The sequence below is a fragment of the Equus quagga genome, chromosome 2 (genome assembly GCF_021613505.1).
Source record: "Equus quagga isolate Etosha38 chromosome 2, UCLA_HA_Equagga_1.0, whole genome shotgun sequence".
NCBI classification, from domain to species: Eukaryota; Metazoa; Chordata; class Mammalia; order Perissodactyla; family Equidae; genus Equus; species Equus quagga.
In genome coordinates, this window is record NC_060268.1 from 20,624,076 (window position 1) to 20,640,887 (window position 16,812).

The following is a 16,812-nucleotide window of genomic DNA, read 5'->3' on the forward strand; positions in this document are numbered from 1 at the left end:
GTTCTCTTTTCTCAATTAACCCTTTCTTTGCCTTTGTATGTTATGAGAACTTGAAGCAGTTAAATTTGTCAGCTTCGACCCTAAACAAACCCCAAAGTAAATCTCAGAGAGTACACTGTAAGTTATCCCTCTGAAACATGTTGTACTCAGGAACTGAGGATATTATTAGGAAATAAAAATAATGATGTATTCTTGGAAATTATTAAGATGGTTTGTTTCATTGCAATATTTTCCCCAAGATTTATAGTTTCGTGTCATGTTTTATGTCAACCTTGGCAGTAACTTAACAACTAATTGTAACAAAACTTTTGAGACTTACTGCAAAATTAGAAAAAGGAATAGAATTTGACTCATAAGTATATTCAGATAATCATTAGGATATAAGATTTATTTCTATAATCCCTTACTGTATAAGTTTGGGATACTTTGATTATTATGTATATTATTAACTCCTTCAATTTGCATAACGTTAAACCAGATCTTGGAATAATGATGACTAAAATTATGTTGTTACATTCCTTTTTACAATAAGATATTTATAGATGAAATTTCATTTGGTTGTAAAAGACCCCTACAACCTTAACAGAAATTTAAGTTATTTTGGGTTTTCTAATATAGAGTAATTCTAGGAAGCATTAAGCTTATACAATAAAAGAAGTCAAATTATTATTCCTACTTTAAAAATGGCATTTCTGGTTATTTTTTTCCAAGATAATTTTTGAGATAGAGATTTTGACCACACTCTGCCTCAGGTTACACAAGTTTGATTGTCTTAAAATGTCTATGCAAAAAAAAGAAAAAGAACCCTTTAAGATATCAAATCCATTCCAACTTTTATCTAATGAGAGCATTTGTTTTATGGGTTTTTTTCCACTGATTTCTAAAACAGCCTATGAGTTTACACTTGGGAAAGCACCTGTTCCACCTCTAAATGATTACCCATCACCAGAAAGGAATCTGGAAGGACCGCTTCAGCTTCTAATTATTATTACTCTTCAATAACTTAAATAATCAAGTAACTTTAATAACCAAATCACGTTTTTCATAAGGGAATCTGTACAATCTAGTTTAACCTCACAGGCGCGGAGAGAGATTCCAACAGGTGAGTTATCTGATGCTCTAGATCGGGGATTCTTTGCCTCTGACTTCTCCAGTTTCTGTTGTATTCTTGTGAAGACGTCCATCCCTCACCAATCTGAGACAGGGCCCCAAGACAGAACCAGGAAACTGCTGAGTAGACCATAAAATCTCGGTCTAAAACTCCTTAATGGAGTTTCAGTTTTTCATATAGACTATTAGTTAAGGTTTTACATTTTTATCTTTAGTACCTTATCTACCATAAACAGTTGAAGGAGAACAAAATGCTCAGGAGAGCTAAATCTCTGATTTCTGTTCTTGGAAGAGGACTGACTTTCTGCGTTCCAAACATTTTGCAATTGTTTTCCATGTGTTATCTCTTCAATCCTGGAAATATTACTGTGAATCAGATTATCTTACCCTCATTTTTATAAATGAAGACAGTAAAGATTAGAAAAGATAGTTTAGTATGTCACCAAGAGAAATGAAACAGTTAAGTCAGGCTCTAAGGCAGTAATTTGACTACGAATTTTAGGAAAATCGACAATTTACACTTTAAAAGGATCATGAAAAATCAACTGAAAAAAAAAGGAGAATGCTTGCTTTGTTTTTGGTCCTGGACTGGAATTCTTTGACATCCCTCTGATGATCTGAATAGGCTCTAATCCCAGGTCCAAGGACTGACTCCAACCAGCACCTGTGTGGGACGCTGAGTCATCTGTGTGCTACTGCTTGCTGCCTTGAAAAGACCTCATGCCTAGAACAGAAAGTACTTTCAGAGGAAGAACGACATTGACTTGACCTATTCCCCAGCTGCTTGGAGAGAAGTTCACACACAGGTCTAAGCCTGTTTGCCTATCCAAAGGAAGCTTTGGATGAATTGCTCATTCATTATCCCAACGTCTATAATTCAGGATTGCTCTCTGTGAGGGTGCTCTATTACTCCTCAGTAATATCGAAAAGGCTAAAGTTAGACAAACAAGACAACTTTGTCCTCCCCACTATTGTGTAAGAAAGCTTACAATGTCTGACTGTCTCTTTCTAGCTTGCTATGAATCCCTGCTAATGAAAAGATAAACAAGGGCATATGTTAATGAGGAGTCAAGTGCAAATTGAATGTAAATAAAAGCGAGGCCTTCTAGTCATGAAAAATATTTGAAAGTGATTTTTCTTCCCTCATCTTTCCCTCAGAATTCACTTGCTCATGTCAAATTTCCTTTCTCCCCTCAACAGTGATGTTGAGAGTATAAATCATTGATATTGAAGATATTTTATGTCTACATGTATGAGAAAAGAGAAAGAAACAAAACTGTGTATGTTTAAATTGTGAATATAAAAGTTGTTAATATCCTCACTTACTGTTTCATATGCTTTACCAGAACGTCTAGATTTTAGATAATTATTAGTTTTCACGAAAATATAAAAAAGTCAGAGTTTTTCAACTTAGAAACTCTCCTCCAAAAAAGATTTGATATTTTCTATTAATGTAAGAAAACTTTAAAATAATATTGCTTTCCTAGTTGTCAGTCTCTTGATACATGCAATTCACTAATTCAAAGTGAAAAGTTTCTTTTTTTTTTTTTGGAGGAAGATTAGCCCTCAGCTAACTACTGCCAGTCCTCCTCTTTTTGCTGAGGAACCCTGGCTCTGAGCTAACATCCGTGCCCGTCTTCCTCTAGTTTATACGTGGGACGCCTACCAGAGCATGGCTGCCAAGCAGTGCCATGTCCGCACCCGGGATCCGAACCAGCGAACCCCGGGCCGCCGAGAAGCGGAACGTGCGAACTTAACCGCTGCGCCACCGGGCCGGCCCCTGAAAAGTTCCTTTTTCACAAATTTTTTTGTTTGTCCGAAATTGGTAAACTATATTGGAAAAAGTTAAGCTTCTTCAGAAGGCTATATAATCAGCAGCATAGCTCTTGATTCTTTAATCCTTTTCCCATAACAGTCCTAGTAACTTATCACTTACAGAGAATCCTATATTGCTCATCTCTATATGAATCCATCAAAAACAAAGCAAATGCTTAAATACAGCCTGGAGATATGCCACAACTAGCTTCTTGGTATTTTAAGTCCTCTACAGTATGTTATTTATAAACAAATACGTAGACAAACATAAATAGACGAAAATTTAGCACTTATTTCTTACTTGAAGTGTTCCAAGAATAACTTTGAAAAGAAAATACATGATACTGCCTAGGAATCTGTACAAAGCCACCTACAATCAATTCAGAATAATATAGAGAGTCAAAACCACGAGGAAACATCTGTCAGTAGTCAACCTCCTCCCCACAATGGCAAAGCCATGTTTTCAGACAGATAACTATCTCTGAAAAATGGCAGAATAAAGTAGAGGAAATGAGCTGTATAGAGATGCTGCCTACTAACCTACATAACAGTATGAAAAACAGTGTATAATGACTTCTTTCTTACTCCGACCCTGTCTCTGCTGCCAGACCCCCGGGAACTGCACAAGACCACCACCTCAGTAAAATTCTGCACATCATGGAATGTCCATTTTCTGGCTTGAAATTGGAATTATGGTTGCCATGGTGATACATCTTGCTTTAGACTCTGTTGATACACAAAGGCTGTGCATTTCGCTATAGCAAAAGACAGCAGCTAGTCACCGATGTGATTTACATAGAGAAGCTAGGGACGGGGTTTACCCTGAGAGCTCCTATTTTGTGATCCCCACTGTACCGTCCTTCTGGTAAGGTCAGTGCCTCACTACCACTTGCCCGGAGCTTGTTGAGCTATCCTTTTTAGTAACAGCAAATCTAAGATGTGCTTTTTTTCTGGAAAACTGATTGCACTGGGGGTAGCCAGTGTTTAGGCCTGGTTCTGCCTCCTTCAACTTTCATCACACCCACTCTGCTCTTCCCATTCATGACAACCAGGCCTCCTCAATTAGTCACAAACTTCCATAACCAGCTCCCGGATTTTCCAATTCCAAATTGCTTAAAAATAAGTTATTAGCAATCCACATAAATAAAGGGTAGAATAATTACAAAAACTTTTAAAGGTTTTTAGGGTTGAAAATTAAAAATTTCTTGATACTTGCCTAAAATATTTTCAAAATACTAAAAATACAAATGTTGGTTTAAAAGAACTGACAATTTCATGATGCCATCCATTTTCCTTTGACTCCTGTCTAATTCTCCACTTACATCTCCTGACTCCTCCCTGTCACAGCCCAGTCACCTTGTCTTGCCTGATGTAGAATGCACTTTCATGCTTCAGAACATTACCTGATCATTCTTTTTGCTTCAAAAGTTCACTTCTTCTCTCCTACCTCCCTTCATCCCTTTGACTGGCAGGCTCTTCTCCCACTTCTGGACCAAGCTTAAAGAACGTTTCCTCAAGGACTTCTTCCTTGATCTACCCCCCCCCCCTCAATCCTCCCCCGTCGTTAAGAAGATTAGGGGTCGCTTAAACTTTCTCTGGTAGCAACCAGCACTTTTATAGTTGTATTTTTATAGTTATTTCTATAATTGTCTCTTTAACTCATGTCTTCATCACCACACTTCCAACCACATGAAAACTAGCACTGTGTACACACAATAGGTATCCTAAAAATAATAATGATCATTGAATGAAAGAGAAAATAAATGAATGGGCATATGAATAAGTGAATTTCTTGAAGATAATAAAGAGGCAATGCTTTTGTTAGTGTACCTATCTGCTTTGCTTTAATTGCGGATTATCTATAGTAAAAGCACATTTAATAAAGTTTAATTATTTTTCTAACATCAGACAGTGAATTTGCTTATAAAGAGTATCATTATTTTTAAAGATTGCCACCTGAGCTAACATCTGTTGACAATCTTCCTTTTTGTTTTCCTTTTCTCCCCAAAGCCCCCCAGTACGTAGTTGTATATTCTAGCTGTAGGTCCTTCTGATTGTGCCATGCGGGATGCAGCCTCAGCATGGCCTGATGAGCGGTGCCATGTCCATGCCCAGGATCCAAACCGGTGAAACCCTGGGCCTCCAAAGTGGAGCGTGCAAACTTAACCACTCGGCCACAGGGCAGCCCCAAAGAGTATCTTTATTATTATAACACTTTATTACAACACTTACAATTGACAAGCTTAAGTTATTTTCAGTTGAGACCATGACCTGCTTTAAATTTGAGTGACTCATTACACTACTCACCACAGAGAGCACTTGTATTTGGGGCTCTAAGAAGTCACAAATGCAGCAAGTTTCCTGCCCTGCAAATGCTTGCAATTTATTCCAACACCACTCCCTCCACCCCCTCCACCCCGGGAGAAACACCAGTCCTCTCCAAACAAAACAAAAGAAGAGCTTGAAAACAACGAGAAGGAAGTATAGTAGTACATTCTTTGTGCTGTGCACATTTAAATAAAAACTTCCCTAGCACTTTGGCTGTCTCTCCCTGGAGCATTTTATCATATGTCAGATATGGTTTGAGGCTCTGTGGCTAAGAAGACATAATCCTTGCCCTCGCAAAGCACATATTCCAGTTAAGAACACAGACCAGAAGAGAGAGAATTTCTACCCAACGGAGTCGGGGCTCTGCCTGAACTGGGAATAAAGGTCTGTGGGAGCACTTATGAGGAAGAGGGCTAATTTGCATAGGGAGACAATGGTTTTATACAGTCGGCCACAAAGAGCTGGGTCTTCTTGAAGAAGAAGTAGGTTTTGTCAAGTGGACCGATAGGAGAAGATCATTATTAGAAAAAGAAATTTCACGGGAAAAGGCAGACGCTCTTTGCAGGATATATTTTAAAATGTGTGGCAGTCATGATTGAATGTTATTTGAATGAACAAAATTGTTATAACAGAAAATAGCAAAGGATAAATTGAAAGGAATCATTTCCAAATTTTCTTATACATTTTTTATAAATGATAGTTATTCTATTTGTCACAATGCTAAATGTTTTCACTATAGAAGAGAATGAATAGAGTGGTCACTGTGGTAAACAGGTGATACCATTGCCAATACTGACGGCTTTCTGACACTGTTGAACATACTCGCCTCCTCTGGTTTTAGTTACTTTACAGCTGTATTGCTGTAGAGATAAACACACAAAACCATAAGAGAACATACCCTCTGATTACATATCTTCAAAAAATGTAATAGCCTAGAAAGTCAAATAACTTAAGATTTCCAGTATATTGTGAGCTCTTTGGAATACAGAAAAACTGTCAATGTTTAAGACTCAGCAAGTATGAGTTAATGTCCTAATAGATTAAGGGAGGACAGTTGGCCTTTCTTAAATGCCACCAACAAAGGAAATTTCTATTTGGAATAAAACTTAGAAGAATATTTTCTTGGTCAGAAACTGAAGAAATCGGAATTCTCGTAAAAAACCCCAACAAAAAGCAGTTTTATGTTTAGATATGTAGATCTATATCTCTGAATGTTGACATCTTTCTTAAAATATCTGGAAAATGTCTGCATTGATTTGTTTCTGTGAATTTTATTTAATATAGGATTTGTGAACTTGTAAATTTTTTTCTTCTAATATTTAAATAAAGCTGTTAATTTCATTTTAAAGCTACATTCATTCTGATTATTTAATTTTATAAGCATTTTAAAATGAATTTGGGATCATTTCTAATGAAAAAATAAGTAAACCATTTAGAGATCAGAAATTCTAGCCTCTGTGAATAATGTTTATGAACATGTGACACCAAAACCAGGTTGGAGAAGGGGGGAATTTGGACAATGAAATATCTTCTTTATCTTGGCTTAGAAGGAATAAAAAATAATATTGTTATAACATCATAGAAATGTGAAATTGGTAACTGTTGATATTTCTCAAGTTTCCCAAAAGATTTCCAAGTACTAAATTTTGCAATGCTCATATGTTAATGTTTTATAGGTTTTCACAAATGATTTACTAACTTCATAATGTTTGCACTTCCAACATAATGGCAATTTGACTATAAGTCTCTGAGAAATGTTTAGATATTCTAGGTATTTGTTTGTGGAGTTAGACGATTCAGAAAAAAAACATTGTGTAGGCACCTCAAACATTCTGTACATACCAATTAGACATCTTATCTTTCTGTATCAACCCTAAAATAGTTGTGATTTGATGGCCTTACATAGAGAAGATAGTCAGTGTGCTTAGAGATTTTTTTTCTTTTCCAGAGAGCTAACTGGGCTTCTAAGACTTAGTTGTATTTATATCTAGAACATTTATCTTACTTGCTTACTTTCTGAGATGAATCACTGGAAAACATATGCGTAAAAGAAAATAGACATGCCAGCTTAGTACCCATGTGCAATTGTGGGTGTGTACAAAAATACATTTATCATCATTCCTATAGTTATCCTTACATACAGCGCATGGACTATGCATGCTATTGAACTAAGTTCCCATATGGACATATAGAGAATAGTTTATAAATACATAAATAGGTGTAGTATATATTTACACGTGTGCAATCCATTCTTATTGTGGTGAACTCCACTGGGCATTACAGTTTTCATCTCCTTTTTTCCCCCGCAACAGCAAGATTTCACTGTGTACCGCTAGACATCATATTCCCAGTTGTGGCTGAGAGTAAACAAACTCAGAACAGGATCTCCAGGTCTCTTTATTGATGCTGCCCTGGGAGGAGGCAGTGCATTAACAAGTGGGAAAAAAGTAGAGGAGGAAGGAATTTAAATTCAATGCCGTGAAAAGAAGGAAAGAAACCCTCAAAGGAAAGCCACTTACTTTCCAACACTACCTGATAAACAAATTAATTTCCTCCTTCTTCCTGCAGGCTCTAAAATGCCAGTGTTGGAAGTAGGGGTGACGAGATGGTGGAAAGGAGGAAAAGGGGCATTAGAGACGAGCTGGAGTTCTCCGGACTGGATGTTTGTAATTATTTAAGGTGACTGCGTTTGAGGGAATTAAGGGTGTCTTGTTACAGATAGCTTTCTTTTCAGAATAAAAGATTGGGTTCTATTTTAAAACTGCTTATTTAGATCTAACAGTGGAAAGAGACTCACAAACAACTGGTACTTATAGGCACTCAACACACAGGTCTGCCATTAGGCACTTTTTTAAGAGTTTGAGAATGATAATAATAGGAATTTCTGTGCAAAGTATATTCGCTGCGAATATTTACACAGAATATACACTTGTAACTGAATTAATAAAGCAGTAGTCTACAGATTACATATGGAAACATGGAATTTTGGGTAGCTGTTAAAGTTTTTGTTACAGAGAAATTTCTTTGTGCAGGCGTTCTTCGAAATCCTAATCTGCGTTTTGTTGATGAGGTATGAGTGTATATAAGATCAGCCCCTTTCAGCCTAAGAGAACCTTCATCTAAATGGTTAGAAACAGGAAGAGGGGTTCTAAAAACTAGACTATGTGGTCATACCCCCTAGATACACGTCTTTTCCCACCCACATGCTCTACCCACCTGTTAGTTTGGGAAATGCATCCAATGGGTATTTTGGAGACTTAAACGCTTTACCTTGTAGCTGTGTTCCCACCACAGGTGACTGCCCTTCCCTCTTGTTTGCTTCACCATGATTAGTTTCTTACACAGTGGAAGCAAATGGGGAAATTTCAACTGTTGGTAAATAAAGGGCTGTGCATGAGTGCCTCTTAATAGCTTATCATTGTGTGTAATCAAACTGAATAATTGCCGGAGAGGAGAGTTCCTACGCATTGGCAGATGCCCGTGGGCTGAGCTGTGTTCTGGAATGTCATCACGCAGCAAAGCCCTGGATGGATAATGCATCAGCAGTAGTGGGGCTCTTGGCGTGTCACGCAGGTGGGGAGAAATCAGCGAGGTGAGGCAAATGTAAGTGTGCCAATGACACGGGAATGGTATTAGATGGATAGGGGGCAAGTAAAAAGACAAAGAAGCCAAGAAATTGAAGAAAACAGCTTTCACCACTAAATGGAAATTACCTTGAACGCTGCATTGCACCAGTGACTTTGACAGCTGAAGCAGCAGCAAAGAGAACTTGACTAAGATATTGGCCATGCTGTTTGCTTTGCAAGGGGCTAAGTGTGGCTGACTTTCTCCTGACAAGATCAATCACCGTTCATACAACACAATGAGCCAAATTCAAGAATATTTTCTTGGGGGCACTCACAAAAAGATTGAAAAGCAGCAGGCTGTTCCTATGCCCTGAATCCACAGGGACACAGAAACTCATTCTCCAAATGGCCATTTACGTAAGAATTTTCTTATGCATTACATAAAATTATGCTTTGTGAATGTCTACTATTTTATGCGATATAATTAAACTTTAATGTCATTTATCAGTCAGAAAATAGATGCACAGATTCCAGATAATTTTAAATCTACAATTATTTCGCCCCCTTTTGGACTGGATTTTACAGACTAGACCCTTGTTTTCCTGCTCTCTCTGTTCCCGATGTTCTCCTACAGAACGCGGTATGTATATGGCAGATTGGTTGGCACTTGTTATTGGGTTTTGCAGCGAATTAGCTTCGTCATGCACATGCTCACGCACGCGCACACGCACACCAGGTCAAGTGAGTCTCATTATAGGCTGGCGTTCCCTGTGACAGACAAGTAACATCTGTGCTGCTTTGTCTGCAAACAGTGTGTCTGCTGGGGAATCTTATTCACAAATCCTTTAAAACATACAGGCTCCCCCTTTCTTCTCTCTCCTTTTTGCATGAGGATGTGAATACGAATTGAAATTCCAAATTAACTATTCCAGATAAAGCTTAAGGTTTTCATTAATATTTAAATTGAACTATCAGACGTGATGTTGTGATATTTCACACCAACAGCTTGCACAGAAAGCCTTTTAAATATTAAGCTTTCGTCATTTTCAAAGGAAAGGAGGAATTGTTCTTTTCTTTCAAACAGTGATACCGTGGAATCTAACATAAGCCATGTAAGAAACAAAAAAAGCATGAAATTAGCCATAGACACTTAGGTGCTATCTCTGCCTTTGTACACCACCCTGAATACCAGAGTTCTGTGGTCTGGCAAATCGGCTCATTCCAGCACTTAAAAGAGAAGCAACTACAGTTGTTCAACCAGCAGGTATTTGTTTGGCTCTTTCCAATGCCTGGCTCGTAACAGGCATTCAATAAATATCTGTTTAATATTGAACAAATAGAGATGTGAGCTAGATTTTGTGGGGGACATAAACACATAATAAACAGCCTCCATCTTCTATCATATTAGAGTATTGACGAAATATTCTCACAATTCCTGGAATAAAAAATGGGAAGACTTTCTAGAAGAGGAATGACAAGAATTGTTCTGACATTGATTGAATGAAGAGGGCATTCCAGAAAAATAAAATACTATAAGCAAAAAAAAAACTATGAATATTCTAGACTGTTGAAGGGACACAAATGGCTAGCTGGCCCAGCCCAGAAGGTGCATGTAGGGCAGCAGAAGTTCATCTAGGGGAGCAGTAGAGGTCATACTTGAAGAGAAAATTTGAAACCAACGCATTGCGCACCCTGAATGTGAAACCTTTGAAATTCCTACTCCAATTCATGGGAAAGAAGCCATTGAAGGATGTTTTAGCAAGAGAGTGACAGGGAAATTAGTGTGTTGGGGAGAATTAGCCTAGATACCCCAGAGGCCTGTCCAGTTTTCTAATGGGAAAATATAAATATTCAATCCAGGCAATTTCAAAATTTTCTAATTAAGAAGCAGCATATCCTTAAAGCCCTGGTGCTATGACCAACTTTCTTAGAGCTGCTGATCTTTTAATCATCTTATAATGTCTACATTGGTCCTTGATATGCTCTTATGTTTAATTAACTGCTCTGTCAATTTAAAGAATCATCTTTCTCTACCTGGATATTAAATGTTGAAGAATCTCAGTGCTAGGATTTAGACTCGTTCTTCTAACTCCGTAGTCCCTTCCTAAGTTCCTTCTTTGTGTACTCATTATTAACATGGCTACCTACTAACAAATGGCCTTCAATATTATATCAACAGCCCAGCTATCTCTTTTGAGCTCTTAGCCCTGATAGCTAACTGCTTAATTAACATTTCCTCTTGGGCATATCAAAAATAATTTATTGGGGACAGACCAGTGACGTAGTGGTTAAGTTTGCACACTCCCCTTCGGTGGCCTGGGGTTCACAGTTTCGGATCCCAGGCACAGATCCACATATTGCTCATCAGGCCACGCTGTGGCAGGGTCCCACATACAAAATAGAGGAAAACTGACATAGAGGTTAGCTCTGCGACAATCTTTCTGAAGTAAAAAGAGGAAGATTGGCAAAAGATGTTAGGTCAAGGCCAATCTTCCTCACCAAAAGGAAAAAAAATTATCATCACCTGAGATGCTAAATATGTATTTAATATTGTCAATCTTCCCTTTGCAAAAATGTAGTCTCTTTGTGAGCAGGAATTTTCATCTTTTTGTTTGCTGATGCATTCCCATGTCTACAACAGTGCCTGACAGACATGGTACTCCAAAATATTTTTGAATGAATAAAGGGGTGAATCTCTGGTCCAAGGTGTTATTTATCATCTCTAGTGGTGTGCCAAGTGAGTAGACTATTTTAATCGCCAACATCATTTAGAATTACTGGCACATAATGATAATAGAAAAATGGTCTGACTTTTAATTGGTTACACTATTCCTTTTAAATTCTCTACAGATAACTTACCTCTTTATTCCCCAGACCTAAGGAGAACAGCTTCTACCACCTCCTTCTTGGTAAATTATTGATAATCTCTCTCCTGGACTATTTCAACCACTACTTTCTCCATTTCAAACTCCACACTGTGGTTTTATACATCTTTTTAAAATGCATATGTGATCATGACATCACTCCGCTTTAAACACCAAAAAGGCTTTTTATTGTTGTTAAGATAAAAACAGCATATGATTAACATAGACAACAAAGCCTTGCACGATCCAGCTCCTACTTCGCTCTCCATCTGTCCTTGAGTAACACTTCTCTGCCCATGCCCACTCCTGCTTTCTCCGCTCCAGCCACATGGGCCTTCTTTCTTTAGAGTCTCACACTTGGCATGCCCCAGCTCTGCTCAGAAGACTTCCATTCCTCTCTTCACTTAATTAATTGCATTGCCCCCTTTAGATCTAAGCTCAGAGATGCTCTTCCTTAGGGAAGCCTTTCTTGATCTTAAATTACTTAAATACTTAAAACTTACTAGGTGTCATATATGAGCCATGCACTGTACTCGGCACTTGAAATACAGCAGTAAACAACTGCAATTATAGAGCTAACATTCAAGATGTGGAGGCAGATAATAAGTAATATAATACATATTATAATGTTAAACAGTCTACTAAGAGATAAAAAAAAGTAAAGCAAGATAAGTGGTTAATATAGGAAGTATTATATCAGGTAAGGTGGTCAGGGAAATTATTTCTAAAGAACATATATTTGAACAAATGACAGAATGGAGTAAAGGAGAAAATGTTACAAATACTTGAGCAAGGATCACCCCAAGCAGAGGGAGTAGAAAGGGCAAAGGCCTTAAGGTACTAGTATGCTTGGCAGGTTCAAGATCCAGTCAGAGCACCAGAGTGGCTAGAAGTAAGTGAGCAGGTAGGAAATGAGATGAGGACAGGCACAAGGCATTAAGATCATATGGGATATTATAGGCCAAGAAAGAGAGTTTGGAAATTTGTATTTATTCTGAGTATGCTACGAAGGTATTTGAGAACAAGAATGCAATAATCCAATTTTAGTTTTAAAAGGTTCACTCTAGCTGACGTGGAGAATAGGTTATGGTAGCGGAAGAGCAGAAGCAGAGACTCGTTAGGGTGCTATCGCAGTAGTATGGACAATGAACTCGGAGGATAATGATATAGAGGATGAGAAGGTAATGATCAAGATGATGAGAGGATACAAGATTCGGAATAAATTTTGACAGTAGAGCCAACAGAGAGGATTTGGATGTGGGATGTGAGAAAAAGAAGCAGCAAGGATGACTCCAAGATTTTTGGCCTGAGCCACTAGATGAATGGTGATATCATTTACTGAAGGAAGAGACGTTGGAAGACGGACAAATTGATGAAGATTTGATCTTTGGATGTATTAATTTTGTGATGCCTATTAAGAATCCAAGTAAAGATGTCGAGAATATAATTGGACGTTTAAACCAAAGTTCAAGTTTTAGGACATTATTTAATGTTGCTGAATTTATTTTATTATTTTTTATTTCAGTATAATTGACACATAACACTACATTAGTTTCAGTGTACAACATAATTCAATATTTGTATATATTGTAAAATGATCACCACAATGTCTAGTTAACACCCATCAACATGCATAGTTACAGAAATTTGTTATTCTTATGATGAAAACTATTAGGATCTACTCTCTAAGCGACTTTCAAATATACTCTACAGTATTATTAACTATAGTCACCATGCTGTACATTACATCCCCATGACTTCTTTATTTTACAACTGGAAGTTTGTACTATTTAACCCCATTCACTCATTTTGCCCACTAATGTTGCTGACTTTAAAAACATCAAAATGAATAGAACTGAAAGTAAGACTTGAATTCCTTCATAATAATTTAAAAAATAATTGCTTGCTTTATAATATTCAAAATAAAGCCAAACTATTTGACTCGCATATGTGCTACCATTGGAGAAAGCTGTGGGTGTGAATCCACCTTATACATCTGTTCTAGCTTCAAACACTGATGGGCCCAAAGTAGGTGCCAAGTAAACATTGACTGTTTTATTTTCTCTTGGTAACCAAGATAAGCAGAGAAAGAAAAGGACAGCAACTCAGCCTTTGGCATAATGTAGTCCTAAGAGAATTTACGGAACAAAATTTGATAAACTGTTGGAAAGCAAAGAATTAGGAAACATGACAGAATACACGTAATAGAAAGAGCAACAGATAGGGAATTAGCCTTTGAGTTCCGGCTCTTTTTTTTTTTGTTAAGATTGGTACCTGAGCTAACAACTGTTGCCAACCTTCTTTTCTCTTTTTTTTTCTGCTTTTTCTCCCCAAATCCACCAAGTACACAGTTGCATATTTTCGTTGTGGGTCCTTCTAGTTGTGGCATGTGGGATGCCGCCTCAACGTGGCCTAATGAGCAGTGCCATGTCCACATTCAGGATCTGATCCTGTGAAACCCTGGGCCACCAAACCGGAGTGCACAAACTTAACCACTCAGCCATGGGGCCGGCCCCAAGTTCTGGCTCTTTCAACAATATGTTTGTTAACCTTCGGCCAATATTCTCATCTCCCTGACCTTCAATAAAAGCTGTTCAAAAAAGCTACACAATCTTAGTATTTTAATGAGTTAAAAAAAGATCGGCCTCACTTTTTTGATCACTTAGCTTTCAAAATGGCCTGGTTTTTGTTTGCAGGGTTACTTTATCGTGGACAGCAATGTTAATGTGCATTTCAGAAACTCCTGAATCTGGGCCACATGCCATTAGAACAATATTGTTCTACTAAGCAAAATTAACACATCCTCTTTAGCCACATGGGTTAATAGGGAACTGTCAGATTATATAAATTTTTACACTTTGGTTAGCTATTTTGTGGGGACATAAATTAACTCCAATGACCAAAGAAAATGTGTAAACCATTGAGAATTTCAGGAGGAAAAAGGGTACTGTTAGTGTTTAAAGGAGAATTTCATCATCATTCTAATCCACATGGACTTAGCAAAATAAAGACTGAATGGATAGTATAGGCACTATCATTTAATCAATAGTGAAAGGATAACCTAATTAAAAATTTAAAAAATGCATCCAATATAGTCTTCCTTTGACTTGCTAGTTTAGAATTATTTGAGGTCACTCATTCAAATAGGAGATGCTCAAAATAAATATGAGGATGACAGGACTTCTTGAACATTGCTTTTTGGTGAAAAGAATGCTCACATTTTGACAGTAAGAACTAGATGCCTTAGAAAAGTCAAGAGTTTTTTTGTCCTCTGAGAGGCAGGTGTAATATAAAGAATGGATATTCTACAGGGAGCAGTCTAATTTGTATTTAAATAGATACAATATATGATATTATTAAATCATATGAAACTTATGAATAAATTAAAATTACGTATTACCATTAAAATAGTTATTTATAACTTTGTCCATGTTTAACTCTCCTTCTTTAGCTTTCTGTGAAATACCTTTCCTTACTGCAGAAAAAAGTTCATTGATTCCTTTACTGTGTTTTTAAGAAAATAGTTTCTTAAACTGTGTTCAGTAGAATATTAGCACTCAAAAAATTGTTGAGCTGCTCTATAAAAATAAAAATAAAATAATAATAAAGAAATAAATGAAAAAGAAGACCAAGGTCAAAGAAATTGGAGAAACGCTCCATGATATATTAATGGCTCTGGAAAGTCTCACAGAAAAAATAAACTAAGTGAACTTGTTTAAACCAGCAGTTCCCATACTTACTGTCCACAGAAAACTTTTTTCCCTTAGCACCTGTGAACAACTCCTGAAACTCCGGTGTTATGTAGAGAACAGTTCTGAAAACAGTCTCTAGAACTTGACAAATACTTCTATAACAGCACTTCCTACATTGTATTGTAGTTACTGGACAATGGCCCATGTATATGTAGGACCTTGTTTTATTCTTTTCTAGATTCTTTGACAGGTTCTGAGTTAAGTGTTTACTAATGTTAAGTTGATTATGGTAAGAAACATATTATTTAATTATATTATACACAGAAATCTACTATTTTATTAGACTGTTCAAAAGTAAGCTTTGGTCAAATCTGAATATATTCCCCAGATGGGCTCATGGTGCTCTTTCTACCTGGTGTGACTTTCCATGCCATGTTGGCTGGGTAAGATCATATCCATTCTTCAAGGCCTAGGCCCAATATCGTTTCCTCTGTGAAGTTTTTGTAATCCTCCTACTGAAAATTCTGTCTCTTCTCTCCCTCCTGATTTCTCACAGCACTCCCCTTACATCTTGGTTCTCAGCAGACTTTCTGCTTTGCAGTACACTGATTTGTGGACATAGCTCATTTTCCATATGCCTGATCCATATTTGCACCCATCCATGCACCTGCCTGTACAAACAAGGATTCAAAAAATTGCTTGTTAAAAATATGAAAAGACTACCCTAATAAGACAAGATATACTTGTATTAGAGTTAGCATTTGATTCTTTGAGCAGGACTTCTGAAATTATTTAATTATATAACAGAGTAGCGAGGGCAAGTCTTTAAAAGGATTCAGTCCAGGTGTTTTCAGACTTGAATGATGATCAGAATCATTCTGAGCCCTTTTAAAACTATAACTACTAAGACTCTGTTGAAGATCTGGATTCTAATCTTCAAGCATGGATTTAGAACTCAGATTACACAGAGTATTTTTAACCTCTCTTGTCTCTATTCCACCAAAGAAGCCACATTCTACACCCCCTTCTCTTTCACCACATCACCATCTGCGAGGCTGACCCTGGAGACCCAGAGCCTGAGAGCAGAGCATAGAGAAACGATGGTTGCTACCTTTCCTGAAAACACAGAGCCTTGCCGGTAGGAGTCACTTGCAGATTCTTTGCTAGGGATGAGGACTAGGAGGCAGTTGGAAATAGCAGGGTATTACCTACTGTACCTACTGGCCAATAGCAACTGAGCCACTGGAAAAATGATGCAATGCAGGTAACTCAGGCCCAGCAAATCAGAATCTTTGGGGCAAGGTCAGGACTCTGCACTTCTGAGGTATTTTACTTCCTATTATAGTTTAAAATTAAATGGAATACTGGTAAGGGAACTTTAGGGTCAAGAAGATCTGTTTCAAATCCCAGATCTGCCCCTTTAATTGATTGCTCAAT